We start from the raw sequence: 18,844 nt of genomic DNA on the forward strand, positions 1-18,844 counted from the left end.
ATCGCATCTTGCGATCTAGGCAGCACTAAGCTTATTACGTTGTTCATGCGTTGCTCGTGCTCGAAGCCTTTTTGATGGCGAGCAACGTAGTTATCTTAGATGTGTTAGGGTTAGCATTGTTCTTTGTATCATATGCTATCGTAGTGCAACCCTTATACATCTAGCCGCCCTTACACCTATCTTAGGTGTAGGGGCGGCACCCCGCTTGATCATTGTTTAGTAGATCCGATCCGTTACGGTTGCTCCTTGTTCTTCAAGGATTAGTTTAATATCCGCAATAGTTAGGCCTTACAAAGGGTTGGAGGATCCAGCGGCGTGTAGGGTGCGGTTTGCTAGCCCGAGACAGGATGTTCCGGGGATCAACCTCGTGTTGGTTTTTAGGCTCCGTCTAGGATCGGCTTACGATCACCGTACGCGAGCGCGAGGCCCAATCGTGAGTAGGATGATCCGATTATGCGGTGAAAACCCTAAATCGTCGTAGATCGCTTTAGCTTTATCTTGATCAAGCAGGACCACCATATATTCGTACACCTCGTACGAATCATGGGTGGATCGGCTCTTTGAGCCGATTCACGAGACAACTCGAGAGCCGATCGAGGCTCGTATTTAATGTTTACGTGTATGCCATGCGAGGAACTAAGCGAGGCATCATCCAACACCTTCCCGACCGGGTATAGGTCAGGTGGCACGCCCTTGCGACGAGCATCGGACGTGTGACCGGGAGGCTTTGCGGGCCGTCGCTCCGAGGGACCAGGGCCGGCCCGCAGCCCTAGTTGTTCCCGGCTCTACGGTGTTGCCGATCGCCGCTCGCCGGTGGGTTTCGACCGCAACACATTCTCGGCACGCCCGGTGGGACCATCTTCGACATCCACCGCATCGCCATCTACATCCGAGATGGCGGAAAGCACTCCGGTCAAGTACGAGGATCCGGCCGACGAGCTCAAGAAGAAGCATGACGAGATCAAAGCGAGTCCTCGAAGCCGACCTCATCGGCTCTTTCCACGAACCCGCTCCCATGGCATCGGGTGGAAGGGGTTCTCGCCCGAAGGCGCGCTCGATGGAGTGGACCTGTCCGCCCCGTCGAGAAGAACGCACCGGGTCGGCTGCGTCGGGAGATCAACTTCATGGTGGCTCATTCGCTGCACCGCCACTCGAGAGCCCGGTGAACACTTTCGAGCGTGTCGCTCTGCGCGTGATCCAGGAAATCATGAGCCACCAGTATTCTCCGTCGGGACCAGCTCTGGGGACTTACAAAGGAGAGATGCCACTCCAGTCCCGTCCGTCGCTGCCGTTCGCGTTGGCAGCACCAGAAGTGCCGAACTCATCGGCATACGTCGTCTACAAGATTGGTGGTGATCCTAGTGACTACCAATTCCTACCAGAGGCGCCCAAGGAGATCCCGCACGGATACACGTGCGCATACGTACCAGACTGCAGTAACTGGGCACTCTCGACCCAGGCTGCAACAGCAGGGGCCTCTGGAACAGCAGGCGGAACGTCGGGAGCAGACCTTGAGAAGCAAACGTGGTTAGCTAAGTACGCCACTCCGACAAACCTCCAGAGCCCAGCTCCTGCAGTTGGCTCAGAACTGGAAAAGCAAGCATGGCTGGTTAAGTATGCCACCCCGGCGAATCTTCAGGTTTCGACACCTTCAGCCATCAACGCGGATCAGATTTGTACAATTCTGAAAGATCAGTTCGGCATGATGCCGAAAAGGAAGACGTTCGGCTATACCAAGCCGTACCCCAACGAGTACGAATTGATCCCGCTGCCACCCAAATATCGGCTCCCGGACTTCACAAAGTTTAGTCGATCAGATGGTTCCAGCTCCATCGAGCATGTGAGCCGATATTTGGCACAGCTGGGCACGATCTCAGCATCAGACGAGCTGCGTGTGAGGTTCTTCGCACAGTCCCTCACAGGATCGGCTTTCGGGTGGTACACATCGCTGCCACCGAACTCAATCCGGACTTGGAAGCAGTTGGAAGAGCAGTTCCACATACAGTATCACTCAGAAGCTTCCGAGGCTGGTATTGCCGATTTAGCACAAGTACGACAGAAGCGCGGGGAAACAGTGTCAGAATACATCCAGCGCTTCAGGACCATTAGGAACCGATGCTATTCGGTTCACGTAAGTGAAAAAGAAGCAGTCGAGTTGGCGGTGGTGGGTCTCTCATCATCGATCAAGGACGTGGCCTCCCAAGCGGACTACCCTTCATTGGCGCACATGGTGCGAAGGCTGTCGGCATATGAACAGCGCCACCCGGATGTTTACCGGGACAAATTCAAGCGTGCGGTGGTCCTGGTTGAGACGAACGAGGATGAAGGTGCTGCGGGAGATCGAGAGGTAGCGGTGGCCGAATGGACTCGGGCGACGGGCCCCGTGTCCCGCAAATGGGTTAAGCCACAAGGCCCTCCAAAGGGTTCGACTTCGACGTGACCAAAGCCGAGCAGATTTTCGATCTCTTACTCACGGAGAAGCATATAAAGGTACCCGAAGGCCACAAGATCCCTACGGTGCAGGAGCTGAATGGAAAGCCATACTGCAAGTGGCATAACACGTTCACCCACACCACTAACGACTGCAGGGTGTGGCGTCGGCGAATCCAAATGGCGATAGAAAAAGGGCGGCTAATTTTCAACCAGTACGCCATGAAGGTCGACACACACCCCTTCCCCGCCATTAACATGGTGGAGTATACTTACCATGGAGGGTGCCAGCCCAGATTTCTCGTGCAATATCAACATGGTGGGACCTCGGGCACCACTGCGGTAAGGACGGAGATGAGGGCAGGCTGCTCTCATAGCAAAGACACGAGAGGAAGCCGCTCCACGCGATCGGCTCCGCCACGACGGCAAGCGCTACGTCACGAGAGGGAGAAGTGAAGAACATAAGATATCGGCGACCTCTCTCCGATCACCTCCTCAACAAGTATGTGGGTCAATACGACCAACGCCGGCGATACAACGACGATGATGAAGAAGATCGTCTGGCTAGGGACGACAGGAGACGTCGTCGGCGTGATCACGACGAGGAGCGATATGAGCGCCACGCCAAGGAAAAGTCGAGGGAGCAAGACGACGTGGATAGGTACTGGGACTGCCCCTTCTTCAGACACTGCTGGGATTCAGGAATGAGCCGATTGCCAACAATCGGCAATTGCCCAGAATGTAAACAAAGGAAGAAGGATGCAGCTAACGTGTCTGTGTTCAAACGTCTGGGGCCTCTCCCGCCTCGGAACAAGCATGCTGAGTCCGCTGGGGGGGAAGATCTCGAGGAATTAGAGGACGATGATGAAGAAGACAAGTATCATCGGCCAAGGTGGTGCCCTGATGGGCTCAGCCGTTCCCAGAAGCGAAGGGTTCAGCGTCTGCGTGGGTTGGAAGAAGCTGAAAGGTTATACCTGCACACGTTGAGGAAGGCACGGCCTGATCTGGCCGCCAAAATTCAGCGAACCCTGGACGAAGAGGGTCGACCACAAAAAATGGAGTGGCGCCCCAAGCAAAGGAAAGCCGATGATGAAACATCGGCTGGCACAAACATGGTGCTCATCCTCCCAACGGAGTTTACTGCTCGAGGATTAAACGATGCACTCAAGGTGGACGACGGCGAGCGCATCGACATGACGAGAGGATGAAGTTAGGCTGGTCGTATCCACCGGCCTAACCATGTAGGCTGGAGCAAATCAATGAGCAAACGTGGCGAGGCTGATCCTTGTGATCGGCCCCAAAAATTTATGGAGGGACATTACAAAACCTTCATCGAACAAGCAACGTGGAGGCCGATTCCAGCAATCGGCCAAAATTATCCTCACCATCCATTCTGCACTGGGTTCAACATTTGATCCAACAGAGCCGATACCATCAAATCCCTTGAAAGAATCGGCTCGGGGGGCACCCAGGTGGATAAAACACGAGGATATGCAGTAGAAGCGTCTTACAAATGCCCAGCAGCCTAAGATATCAATGGGGGCCGATACATAAATCGGCCGTAAAAAATTCAAAATTTTTTAAGCACAGCCGATGCGCGGACATCGACTTAAGGATAGAAAGCCGATGCATGGCCATCGACTCAAAGGGGTACAACATAAGCTGATGCATTGAGCAGGAAGTGGGCCACGAAGGGAGACTCTACTGGAAGAACTCCTCAATGGAATGGTTTGGTGGCTCAGATCCTCTCTTCAAGAACCTCCAAATTCTTTTTGCAAGTATTCGAGTCCGCAATATCAGCTGGGGCAAGTTTGAGGGACCATGACCCTGACCAATGCCAAGAGCAGCATGGACGTGCAGATCAGGTTAAGGATGGGTTGCATCAAATCCGCCAAAGGAAAGGAACCGATCTGACCAGCAAGGTGCAAGAAGTGGACTGAGGAAACTCGGGGGGCAGCTCACCCTGAAGGTTCTCTGCTCTGGGGAGCCGATTTTGTTGAAATCGGCTGGCTCTGCATCATGACTTGGAAACCGATGGTGACACGCTTGGGTGGCCCGCTGCTGTTCTCGCCTTGATGGAGGCTCGGGGGCAACTGACTGCGTAGATATTCTGTTCTTAAGAAGCCGATTGAGATTTCATCGGATGGCCTTCCATCATAACCCTTTTCAAGGGGATTGGGCAGGTTTGAAGAGTATCACTGAATATCTGAATGTCCAGAGGTATCGGCTTTAGCATCAAGCCGTTTCGGTAGCGGTTCTGGGGCTCTCTTTAAAGGCGTTGGTCTGCCTCGTTGTCCACCAGAGCTCAAAGTCATCGGTCGAAAAAAGTGAAAGATAGACCGTGAAGGATTGGTATGTTAACATCAGCTTTTGAGCATTGATCAAGTTCACGATCACCCCGACGTCAAGGAGATGAAGAATGGATCATGAGAGACCGATGCATTGTCATCGGCTCATTGAGCATTGGCTAAGTGACGATTGGCGGGATCAGTATGAAGGGAAATCGGCTAAATTAGCATAAAGGAAATCGGCAAAATCAAATTGGGGAATTTCTTCATTGATAAACGAGATTTCTTACATAGAAGAGTTGATTGCTTCAAAAGGGAGTACTAAGGGGATACATTGCCCCGCCTACTACTACTGATCCTATGCTAAGGGTCCTATCTACGGGTCGTCACTGCCCTCGTCGTCACCCTCGTCGCCGCTGTCGGCGCTGCTCCCGGCGGGCTCGTCGTCGCTGCTGTAGCGGCCGCCGGCAGGACCTTCGTTGTCCTCATCCTCCTCCTCGTCGTCGTCGTCGTCGTCGCTGTCGTAGTCACTGAGATTCCCCGGCCAGGGGCAGTGGCGCTTGGCCGGCGGCTCGTCGGAGGGGCTGTCGTCGTCGTCCTCCTCCTCCTCCTCCTCGTTCACCTCCTTGGAGGAGGTGAAGTCATCCCAGGAGAAGCGATCATCATCGCTCTCCTCCTCCGATTCCCCGTCGGCGAGGAAGCGGAGGTCGCTCTCCCCGTCCGTCGAGGACTTGTCGTCCTCGGACCAGATGGAGAAGTCATGGCCGGGCTCCTCCCCGGCCTCTATGGCGCGGCGGGTGTTGGCCGCATGGACCTCTCGTGGGTCCCGTTCGGCATCGGCTCGTGGGAGGAAGAGGACTCGAGGGAAAGTCCCGATGAGGCGGAGGAAGAAGAAGACATGGTGCGCAGAAGGGCTTTTGGAGTGCTAATGCGGAAAGGATGAGGAAGAGAACTGTTCGGTGCGGTTAAATAAAAGAAGTGGGGATTTAACGTTCGAACAGTTTTCGAGGAGGTGGTGCCAAAAAACTGTCAAATCGTGCAGAGAAGTTGGGAAGGCAAGTTGTCATGATGAAAAAATACTGCGACGGTTCTGCTCTGCCACGACATGACCCCTCGAAGAAAAAACGAGTGGTTTTGAAATTATCATTACCAAAACCGGGGGGCATGTGTTATCACCAGATTTTGGCTAAATCGGGAGATGGGCCGTAGGTGAGATGGGCTTGAAGGTTAAACGCGTGGAGGATCTCTCGAAGCGGCCCGACACGAAGAAGTTGGGCTAAATTGCCCATGTATCCGTATTATAGTAGATCGCACCTTAATTTAGAAGTTAGAGTTTTACCCGTGCACGGTTAGGTGCACGCTGAATTAGAAAGTCCCCTGGACTATCAATATGTATCTAGGGTTTATGGAATAAACAACAACCAACGTTCAACACAATCAATCTCGGCGCATCGCCAACTCCTTCGTCTCGAGGGTTTCTTCCGGTAAGCACCATGCTGCCTAGATCGCATCTTGCGATCTAGGCAGCACAAGCTTATTACGTTGTTCATGCGTTGCTCGTCGTTGAAGCCTTTTTGATGGCGAGCAACGTAGTTATCTTAGATGTGTTAGGGTTAGCATTGTTCTTCGTATCATATGCTCGTCGTAGTGCAACCCTTATACATCTAGCCGCCCTTACACCTATCTTAGGTGTAGGGGCGGCACCCCGCTTGATCATTGTTTAGTAGATCCGATCCGTTACGATTGCTCCTTGTTCTTCAAGGATTAGTTTAATATCCGCAATAGTTAGGCCTTACAAAGGGTTGGAGGATCCAGCGGCGTGTAGGGTGCAGTTTGCTAGCCCTAGACAGGATGTTCGGGGATCAACCTCGTGTTGGTTTTTAGGCTCTGTCTAGGATCGGCTTACGATCACCGTACGCGAGCGCGAGGCCCAATCGTGAGTAGGATGATCCGATTATGCGGTGAAAACCCTAAATCGTCGTAGATCGCTTTAGCTTTATCTTGATCAAGCGGGACCACCATATATTCGTACACCTCGTACGAATCATGGGTGGATCGGCTCTTTGAGCCGATTCACGGGACAACTCGAGAGCCGATCGAGGCTCGTATTTAATGTTTACGTGTATGCCATGCGGGAACTAAGCGAGGCATCATCCAACACCTTCCCGACCGGGTATAGGTCAGGTGGCACGCCCTTGCGACGAGCATCGGACGTGTGACCAGGAGGCTTTGCGGGCCGTCGCTCTGAGGGACTGGGGCCAGCCGCAGCCCTAGTTGTTCCCGGCTCTACGGTGTTGCCAGTCGCTGCCCGCCGGTGGGTTTCTGACCGCAACACCACCACTAAGGCCCTAACAACTGACAGTGAGACTGCCAGTATATCCAAGACTCCACATGAAATTACGGACTCGCTTATCCTTCATCTTTGTCTCAGACAAGAAGAGGAAGGAGGGTCTATACTTTGAGACCAGCCAACGTAACTCACCAACTGTCTCATCTGACCCAAGTCCGCGACAGTTCCAGCATAAGAGAATCATTGTGAGTGGCGGGGCTGGTTCACAGCCTCCGCCAGATCCGCCGATCGCAAGTTGTTCTTCTTCTGCTTCTTGTTTGAGTCATCCGAGGTCTCATCCAATACCCTGTTCGCCATGGCATATGCGGTAGGGTTTGGGTGAACCCCTCCCGCTACGACCATTGCCCCGGCCACATCTGCTACTGGAATGGCCGGACTAGCTTTGGGTTGGTACACTTGTTTGGTCTGCTTCCTCTTCTTCCCAGAAATACGCCCATGATCTGCAGCAGACACCGGGGTCTTCCCAGCAGCCGTTGCTCGACGCCCACGTGGGGCTTTCTTGATCGGCGAGGTAACTTCGCCCGATCCATCAGGTTTCCACGGCTGACCTCCTGTTGGTGTGGAGCCCTGTGAGCCAGACCCCATCTCCGTGCCTTTCCTAGAGAATTTGCTAGCATGTGATTGTTCAGAAGAGGCCGACGCATTTTTCTTCTTCTCAGGAACGCATAGTCTGTCACCACTATATGGCAGTTTCCCCTCTGCGTCTCTTTCCGCTGGTGTAGGAAGATACGTCCAATTTGCATCACTATTTTATATCATAATTTGCTGTTATTCATTGATATATTTCATATTTGGATATAATACTTATGTTATTTCATCTATTTTGCATGTTTCATGATTATTGGAGGATCGCGCACTGGAGCCAGGATTCTGCTGGAAAAAGCATCGTCAGAACGCAATATTTCGGAAGATCAACAATTGACGGGAATTACACGAAAACTCTTATTTTTCCAAATGACGAAGGGAGCAAGAAGGGGGAGCTGAGGAGGGCCGCCATGGGCCCCCCTCACAAGCCGGCGCGGGCCCTGCCCTGGCCGCGCCGCCCTGTGAGGAGGGGGCCCACAGCCCCCTCTCGCCTCCTTTTCTTCGCGTACTCCTTCGTCCCGAAAACCTAAGCCGAGAGGGGTACGTCGCGAAGAGTCACGGCCGCCTCGCGGGGCGGAGAACACCAGAGAGAAAAGAGCTCTCCGGCGGGCAGGAATCCGTCGGGGAAATTCCCTCCCGGAGGGGGAAATCGACGCCATCGTCACCGTCATCGAGCTGGACATCATCTCCATCACCATCACCATCATCTTCATCATCATCACCGCCGTCTCCACCGCTGCACCTCGTCACCGCTGTAGCAATTTGGGTTTGATCTTGATTGTTTGATAGGGGAAACTCTCCCGGTGTTGATTTCTACTTGTTATTGATGCTATTGAGTGAAACCGTTGAACCAAGGTTTATGTTCAGATTGTTATTCATTATCATATCACCTCTGATCATGTTCCATATGATGTCTCGTGGGTAGTTCGTTTAGTTCTTGAGGACATGGGTGAAGTCTAAATGTTAGTAGTGAAGTATGGTTGAGTAGTATTCAATGTTATGATATTTAAGTTGTGGTGTTATTCTTCTAGTGGTGTCGTGTGAACGTCGACTACACGACACTTCACCTTTATGGGCCTAGGGGAATGCATCTTGTACTCTTTGCCAATTGCGGGGTTGCCGGAGTGACGAAACCCGAGCCCCCGTTGGTATATCGATGCGAGGAGGGATCGCGGGATCTCAGAGTTTAAGGCTGTGGTTAGATTTATCTTAATTACTTTCTTGTAGTTGCGGATGCTTGCAAGGGGTATAATCACAAGTTTGTATTAGTCCTAGGAAGGGCGGTACATTAGCATAGGTTCACCCACACAACACTTATCAAAACAATGAAGATTAATTAGCCGTATGTAGCGAAAGCACTAGACTAAAATCCCGTGTGTCCTCGAGAACGTTTGGTCATTATAAGTAAACAAACCGGCTTGTCCTTTGTGCTAAAAAGGATTGGGCCACTCGCTGCAATTGTTACTCTCGCACTTTACTTACTCGTACTTTATTCATCTGTTACATCAAAACCCCCCGAATACTTGTCTGTGAGCATTTACGGTGAATCCTTCATCGAAACTGCTTGTCAACACCTTCTCGCTCCTCGTTGGGATCGACATTCTTACTTATCGAAGATACTACGATACACCCCCTATACTTGTGGGTCATCAAGACTATTTTCCGGCGCCGTTGCCGGGGAGTGAAGCGCTATTGGTAAGTGGAATTGGTAAGGGAAATTTCTACTGTTTGTACTTGATTTTATTTCTGCCTGTTGCTATAACTCATTATGGAGAGATCTTCTCTTGAGTGTTTATTTGGGAGATCCACTACTACTGCAAAGGTAGTGGATGAGGCGCCAGGTAAGGAAGAATTACCATACAAAATACCTATGAAAATTATTGAACGTGTAGTGGGTAACCGTTATACGGGGGATGGAGCTGTCCACCACCGGAGATCATTTATTGTTCTTACATGAATTATGCGGTTTATTCAAGTGTGCAGGTATTGCTATGGATGAAGTGAGGAAGAAATTATTCTCTGTATCGCTGTCTGGTAAAGCGGCGCATTGGTATAAATTACTGGATAATGGGGATTCTCTTGAATGGAATGATATTGTGCCCCGGTTTTATTCTAAGTTCTATCCTCCAAGTGAGATTCACAAAGATCGGAATCGCATATATAATTTTTGGCCTCATGAAGGAGAAAGTATTGCCCAAGCGTGGGGGACATTGAAGTCTTTAATGCTCAAATGCCCCATTCATGAGCTTCCTGGTAATATTATTATTGATAATTTCTATGCAAGACTTTCTTTTCAAGACAAGACCTTGCTGGATACTTCTTGTTCTGGATCATTTACACGCAACAAGGAAGAGTTTAAAAGGGACCTTCTTAATCGGATCCAAGAAAATACTCGAAGGATGGGAGAACGACAAGGATAGAGAATCGGGTATAATTTATGATTATAAATGCATTGAAGCTTTTATGGATACTGATAAATTTCGTAATATGAGTGCTACTTATGGTCTTGATTCTCAAGTTGCTGCAAATCTTTATAAAGCTTTTGCTTCTCATTATGAATTGCCTAAGAAGAACTTTGATAAGTATCATGAACCGTATAAAGATAAAATTGATTCATCTATAAATAAATGTGTTGTAGTTGAAACTGTTGATCATGTTATTCCTGAAGCCTATATTGAAAAAACTCCTTTCCCTGCTAAAATGAAAGAGTACTCTGTTATAAATAGTGCGGTTCATAAAATTGAAAAGAAACCTATAGAACCTGAAGAACAAATAAAAGTTGAACCTGCTGTTGCAATTGTTAAAGATCTTGTGACTGAAAATGTGGAAGATGGTCATATTATTTTCCGTGAAGATGCTTCTAATATTGTTTCACATCCTAATAAGTCTAAGGAAGCTAGTGTTCCTATGCTATCTGTTAGAATTGGTGATCATTGTTATTATGGATTATGTGATATTGGTGCAAGTATTAGTGCTATTCCTTATGAGCTTTACACGGAGATTATGCACGAAATTGGTTCTTGTGAACTTGAAGATATTGATGTGGTTATTCGGCTGGCTAATAGAGAAACTATCTCTCCAATTGGTATTATTCAAGATGTTGAAGTTCTATGTGGTAAGATTAAATATCCTGCTAACTTTTTGGTACTTGGTTCTGCTGCTAGTAAATATTGTCCTATCATTTTTGGTAGACCTTTTCTAAATACATGTGGAGCTATTATAGATTGCAAGAAAGAGAAAATTTTGACTAAATTTGTTGGTGAATCTTATGAGTTTAACTTCTCTAAATTTACCAAAACTCCTTATAAAATTGATTCGCCTAATAGTGATTTTAAAGTTGAACAGTGTGCATCTATTGCTCTTGCTCCTAATAATCCTTTGCAGCAACATTTGGAGAATAGTGAGAGTGAAGTTTTTAGGGAAGAAAGAAATGAGCTTGATGAAATTTTCCTTCGTCAACCTATTCTTAAGCATGATTTACCTAGGTGGAAGATTTGGGTACAACACCACCACCAAAGGAAGATCCTGTCTTTGATTTAAAACCATTACCTGATAATCTTAAATATGCTCATATTGATGATAAGAAGATATATCCTGTTATTATTAGTTCTAAGCTTTCAGAGTTTGAAGAAGAAAGGTTATTGGAAATATCGAAGAAACACCGAGGTGCTATTGGCTATACTCTTGATGACTTGAAGGGGATTTCTCCCTCTATTTGCCAACACGCCATTAATATGGAAGATGATGCGAAGCTCGTTGTTGAATCTCAGCGTCGTCTAATTCCTAAAATGAAGGATGTGGTAAGAAATGAGGTATTAAGACTCCTTGAAGCTGGTATTATATATCCTATTGCTGATAGTAGATGGGTTAGTCCTGTGCATTGTGTTCCTAAGAAAGGAGGAATGACTGTTGTGCCTAATGATAATGATGAGCTCATACCTCAAAGAGTAGTTGTAGGTTATAGAATGTGCATTGATTATCGAAAAGTTAATAAGGTTACTAAGAGAGATCATTACCCTTTGCCTTTTATTGATCAAATGTTAGAAAGGTTATCTAAAAATACTCATTTTTGCTTTCTTGATGGTTATTACGGGTTTTCACAAATTGCTCGTTAAAACTAAAGATCAAGAGAAAACCACTTTCACTTGTCCCTATGGAACTTATGCTTATAGGCGTATGCCTTTTGGTTTATGTAATGCTCCTGCTACTTTTCAAAGATGCATGTCTGCTATTTTTCATGGTTTTTGCGAGAGTATTGTAGAGGTATTCATGGATGATTTTTCTGTCTATGGGAATTCTTTTGATAGTTGCTTGCGAAACCTTGATAAAGTTTTGCAGAGATGTGAAGAAACTAACCTTGTTCTTAATTGGGAGAAATGCCACTTTATGGTTAATGAAGGAATTGAGAGAGGTATTGAAGTTGATAGAGCTAAAGTTGAAGCCATTGAGAAGATGCCCTATCCTAGGGATGTTAAAGGTATTCGTAGTGTTCTTGGTCATGTTGGGTTTTATAGGAGATTTATTAAAGACTTCTCTAAGATTTCAAAGCCTCTTACTAATCTTCTTCAAAAAGATGTACCTTTTGCTTTTGATGATGATTGTAAGGAAGCTTTTGAGACTCTAAAGAAAGCCTTAACAACTGCCCCTATAGTTGAACCTCCTGATTGGAACTTACCATTTGAAATTATGTGTGATGCTAGTGATTTTGCTGTAGGCGCTGTTCTTGGACAACGAGTAGATAAAAAACTGAATGTTATTCATTATGCTAGTAAAACTCTTGATGCTGCTCAAAGAAATTATGCTACTACTGAAAAAGAATTGTTAGCTGTAGTCTTTGCTTGTGATAAATTTAGATCTTATATTGTTGATTCGAAAGTTACAATTCATACTGATCATGCTGCAATTAGATATCTTATGACAAAGAAAGATGCTAAGCCAAGGCTTATTAGATGGGTACTTCTTTTGCAAGAATTTGATTTACATATTGTAGATAGGAAAGGTGCTGATAATCCTGTTGTTGATAATTTGTCTAGATTGGAAAATATTGCTTATGATCTTGTTCCTGTTAATGATAGTTTTCCAAATGAACAATTGGCTTAATAAAGGTGAGCTCGCGAGGCAGGTCCTTGGTATGCTTGATTATGCTAACTTTATTGTTTCCAAGTACTTGCCTCCAACCATTTCAGCTCAGCAAAGGAGGAAATTCTTTTATGACTTGAGGCATTATTTTTGGGATGACCCACACTTATATAAAGAAGGAGTGGATGGTATTCTGCGAAAATGTGTTCCCGGATATGAACAACAAGAGATATTGAGTAAATGTCATGGTAGTGCTTATGGAGGACATCACGCCGGAGATAGAACCGCGTAAAAGGTTCTACAATCAGGTTTTTATTGGCCAACTCTCTTCAAAGATGCAAGGAAGTTTATTTTATCTTGTGATGAATGTCAAAGGGTTGGTAATATCTCCAGACGCAATGAAATGCCTATGAATTATACTCTTGTTATTGAACCGTTTGATTGTTGGGGATTTGACTTCATGGGACCTTTTCCCTCTTCGAAGGTAACACTCATATACTTGTTGCTTGTTGATTATGTTACTAAATGGGTGGAAGCCATACCTACAAAAAGTGCTGATGGTGAGACCTCTTTAAGAATGCTTTTAGACATTATTTTTCCTAGATTTGGAGTTCCTAGATATATTATGACAGATGGAGGTTCTCATTTTATTCATGGTGGTTTTAGAAAAACTCTTGCTAAATATGGTATTAATCATAGAATTGCTTACGCTTATCATCCTCAAACTAGTGGGCAAGTAGAATTATCAAATAGAGAAATTAAATCTATCTTGCAAAAGACTGTTAATAAAACTAGAAAGAATTGGGCTAGTAAATTGAAGGAAGCACTATGGGCTTATAGAGCTGCTTATAAAAACCCCATGGGAATGTCACCTTATAAAATGGTTTATGGGAAAGCTTGTCATTTACCTTTAGAACTAGAGCACAAAGCTTATTGGGCTGTTAGAGAATTAAACAAAGATCCTAAACTAGTCGGTAATAAGAGGTTGTTGCAATTAAGTTCTCTAGATGAATGGAGAAGTGAAGCTTATGAAAATGCTAAACTCTTTAAAGAGAAAGTTAAGAAATGGCATGATAGAAGGATTATCAAAAGAGAGTTTAATATTGGGGATAAAGTCCTATTGTATCGGTCTCGTCTCGGATTCTTTGCAGGGAAATTACTCTCGAAATGGGAAGGACCATATGTTGTTGAGGAGGTGTATCGATCGGGAGCAATTAAAATTAGTTCTCTCCAAGGCAATGCCACGCAAGTGGTGAATGGACAAAGACTCAAGCATTATATCTCAGGTGATTCTTACAATGTTGATGTTGATATTATTCGAGTGGAAACACCGGAGGCTTTCATCAAAGGTCAAATTGACAGTCCGCCAGAACTCGACTTTGAATAGGTAACAGTACAGGTAATAAAAAGTTCGCGATTTACTTTCCGAACAATGTTTTCGCTGTTTTTGGAAAATATGAAAAATTACGAGATCGAAACGGAGTGGAGGAGACGCACGAGGGCGTGTCCCCATAGGCCGGCGCGGGCCCCAGCCTGGCCGCGCCGCCCTATGAGGACACCGCCTCGTTGTCCCCCTCCGACTCTGGTTCGACCTGGTACTTTCCGTTTGTTGTGAAAATTTTTGCTATATAATCCCCCGGACCCCTGGAGGTCCGTATATCGTTTTCTCGACGTGTTTTGCTTTGAGCTGTTTCTGTCAGGATCTGTCTTTGATCTAGGAGCACCATGGCCTCCGACAACAAGGGCAAAGGGCCTTCGAAGGAAGAAGTGAAAAGGGTGTCGTCAAAACAAGAGCAACAAGCTGTTGGGAGTAAGCAAGTCTTGGTGGGATCTGTTGACACTCGACGTTCTTTCTCTCATAACTTGCGGGGACCCTTACCACACTGCTCTTGGCCTCGACTCTTTCCCTGTCTTTGGAAGAAGCTCTACGGACTACCGATGAGTTTTGTGGTCAATACCGGGCTCTAAGAAGAGAAGTGGAGATACTCAGGGAGGAGAATTACCGACTCCGTAGAATGCTGGAATATTACGCGATGCCCATCACAAGGACGCCACCGCCAACTTCAGATAACAATGAATCTCTTCGAGTCTTAGTGCAGAATTGCCAAGCTGAGAAGCTGAAGCTGAAGGAGATCTGTAAGAAGCGCGGGAGGAATTCATCACCACCATCGCCAAAGGAGTAATTCATCATCGGTATTGGCATCCCCTTGGTTTGTTCCAAGCTTGGGGGAATGCCGCGGTATCACATCATCACTACCTTTTACTTTTTACTATCAAGTAGTGTCATATCATGAGTAGGGAAGTTATCATATAAGATGGGTTGCAGTATGGAAGTATCTCTCCTTTAGTTGGTTGTCTATGTATCCCTTGGTGTGAGTTATCGTTATGAAATATTAATGAGAAGTCTTATCATTTACATATGTCACACCTTATTTTAGTTTGCAATCTCTATTATATGATTGATCTTGATTTTAGTATTGGTACCACTTTGGGAGCATTGAGTAAATCTATTTGGTTTTGGCAAACTTAGCATTGGTCAATAGCAACAACACCTTGAGGTTTAAGTAGAAAAGAGAAATACATATAGTTGTTTCATTGTCTTCCTTTCTTGTTAGCTCATAGCTTATTATTCCGAAGTTAAAATTGTTTGTGCTTGCAAGAAAGATGCATGATTATGTCTATCACATGTATATTTGCTTGTTTCCCTCAACTCTTATGCTTGCTAATTAACCTTGCTAGCCAAAGACCTGTACCGAGAGGGAATGCTTCTCGTGCATCTAAACCTGAACCCAAACTTATGCCATTTGTGTCCACCATATCTACCTACTGCATGGTATTTCCTGCCATTCCAAGTAAATACTTCATGTGCTACCTTTAAACAATTCAAAATTTATTACCTCTTACTTGTGTCAATGTTTTATAGCTCATGAGGAAGTATGTGGTGTCTTATCTTTCAGTCTTGTTAGGCAGCCTCCACTAATGGACTAGTGTCTTCATCCACTTATCCTATAATTTTGCAAAAAGAGCTGGCAACGGGGTTCCCAGCCCCAATTAATCAACTTTCATTAATAATTCTCTTCACATGTTTTGCTCTGATTCATCGGTAAGCAACTTAATTTTGCAATAGACACTCCTCCATGGTATGAGATTGTTGGAAGGCACCCGAGGATTCGGTTAGCCATGGCTTGTGTAAGCAAAGGTTGGGGGAAGTGTCATCCTTAAATAAACTAAAGTACATGTGTAAACACAAGAGAAGAGGGATGATCTACCTTGCTTGGTAGAGATAACGTCCTTCATGGGAGCCGCTCTTTGGAGGTACTGTTTGGCAAGGGGGTTAGAGTACCCGCTACCGGTCGTTGACAACAACAAACACCTCTCAAAACTTTACTTTTATTCTCTTTATATGATTTCAAAACTGAAAAAGCTCTAGCACATGATTTAATCCCTGCTTCCCTCTGCGAAGGGCCTGTCTTTTACTTTATGTTGAGTCAGTAAACCTATTTCCTTCCATCTCAAGCAAGCATTTTAGTTGTTGTGATCAAACTATTATATTGTGATTTACTTCATCATGTCTTTTATTCTTCTTTGTTTAGTACAAGTTTTACCTGAATGAATATAGCTTTGAAAGTTATCAATGATAATTATGATTGAGTATGCAAGATGAGCCACATAAGTTTTAATATGAGAGCGCTGCTCAATAGATAGGTATAATTTGTTAAGCTGTTTCTCGACCAAGAACAAAGTTTGCCATCACCAATTATGATTTCTTATGCACCTTTATTTGTGATTACATTATACTTGTTTCAAGATTGAGTTATATGAGGAAGTTGTTTACTAGAATGTCTTGTGTGAATGAATATGATGCTTCTTGTCAGTATTTGATTTATCGACTCTTCACTCCATAAACATGTGGTCCTGTTTACCGAGTTCAGTTTCGCTTGGGGACAAGCGAAGTCTAAGCTTGGGGGGAGTTGATACGTCCAATTTGCATCACTATTTTATATCATAATTTGCTGTTATTCATTGATATATTTCATATTTGGATATAATACTTATGTTATTTCATCTATTTTGCATGTTTCATGATTATTGGAGGATCGCGCACGGAGCCGGGATTCTGCTGGAAAAAGCATCGTCAGAACGCAATATTTCGGAAGATCAACAATTGACGGGAATTACACGAAAACTCCTATTTTTTCAGATGACGAAGGGAGCCAGAAGGGGGAGCTGAGGAGGGCCGCCATGGGCCCCCCTCGCAGGCCGGCGCGGGCCCTGCCCTGGCCGTGCCGCCCTGTGAGGAGGGGGCCCACAGCCCCCTCTCGCCTCCTTTTCTTCGCGTACTCCTTCGTCCCGAAAACCTAAGCCAGAGGGGGTACTTCGCGAAGAGTCACAGCCGCCTCGCGGGGCGGAGAACACCGAGAGAGAAAAGAGCTCTCCGGCGGGCAGGAATCCGCCGGGGAAATTCCCTCCCGGAGGGGGAAATCGACGCCATCGTCACCGTCATCGAGCTGGACATCATCTCCATCACCATCACCATCATCTTCATCATCATCACCGCCGTCTCCACCGCTGCACCTCGTCACCGCTGTAGTAATTTGGGTTTGATCTTGATTGTTTGATAGGGGAAACTCTCCCGGTGTTGATTTCTACTTGTTATTGATGCTATTGAGTGAAACCGTTGAACCAAGGTTTACGTTCAGATTGTTATTCATTATCATATCACCTCTGATCATGTTCCATATGATGTCTCGTGAGTAGTTCGTTTAGTTCTTGAGGACATGGGTGAAGTCTAAATGTTAGTAGTGAAGTATGGTTGAGTAGTATTCAATGTTATGATATTTAAGTTGTGGTGTTATTCTTCTAGTGGTGTCGTGTGAACGTCGACTACACGACACTTCACCTTTATGGGCCTAGGGGAATGCATCTTGTACTCGTTTACCAATTGCGGGGTTGCCGGAGTGACGAAACCTGAGCCCCCGTTGGTATATCGATGCGGGAGGGATCGCAGGATCTCGAGTTTAAGGTCTGTGGTTAGATTTATCTTAATTACTTTCTTGTAGTTGCGGATGCTTGCAAGGGGTATAATCACAAGTTTGTATTAGTCCTAGGAAGGGCGGTACATTAGCATAGGTTCACCCACACAACACTTATCAAAACAATGAAGATTAATTAGCCGTATGTAGCGAAAGCACTAGACTAAAATCCCGTGTGTCCTCGAGAACGTTTGGTCATTATAAGTAAACAAACCGGCTTGTCCTTTATGCTAAAAAGGATTGGGCCACTCGCTGCAATTGTTACTCTCGCACTTTACTTACTCGTACTTTATTCATCTGTTACATCAAAACCCCCTGAATACTTGTATGTGAGCATTTACAGTGAATCCTTCATCGAAACTGCTTGTCAACACCTTCTGCTCCTCGTTGGTATCGACATTCTTACTTATCGAAGATACTACGATACACCCCCTATACTTGTGGGTCATCATAGGGCACAGCAGGGAGGAGTGCCCTAGCCGTCCACAGGAAAAGCAGAACATCGGAAGTTTCTCGTAAATGACATCATACTGCATAGTTGAATTCCTCCGCTTGGAGAAAACTGAAACACACCTCATAACAGGTTCGGTGGCATTAGTGACGACTCTCACCCGAAGGTAAGAACCCCAAGCTCTCCCATTCTCATCCACCTCTATCTTCTCCACTTTGACCAGTTTCGCAGCAAGGGGAGTTCCACGCTCAGCATTCATCAACTCATAGCCCAGCTTCATAATCCTCGCCCAGACAGGCAGTTCATCAAACACAACATCTTCAGGTTTGATTCTCGCATCGAAATCCTTCAAGAGAATCGCATTCTTGTTCAGTGTCCATGGACCGCCCTTGGCCACTCTGATCTTGTCGGCCTCCGATCCAAACTCCGCTAAGAACATGTTGGGACCCATTGGTCGCACGATCAGACCCCTAGGGTTACCCCAAGCCGGCGTGACCACCGCTCTGATGGTATTCACATGCATAGTGTTCGGAGCAAGAACCTTACCCACAAGAGCCCAGTCTGAGCATGGGAGATCATCATCTCCCTCATCATCCAGGATCAGGGGTTCAGCTTCCTTCGATGCCAG

The sequence above is a fragment of the Lolium rigidum genome, chromosome 3 (assembly GCF_022539505.1).
Source record: "Lolium rigidum isolate FL_2022 chromosome 3, APGP_CSIRO_Lrig_0.1, whole genome shotgun sequence".
In the NCBI taxonomy this organism is placed as follows: Eukaryota; Viridiplantae; Streptophyta; class Magnoliopsida; order Poales; family Poaceae; genus Lolium; species Lolium rigidum.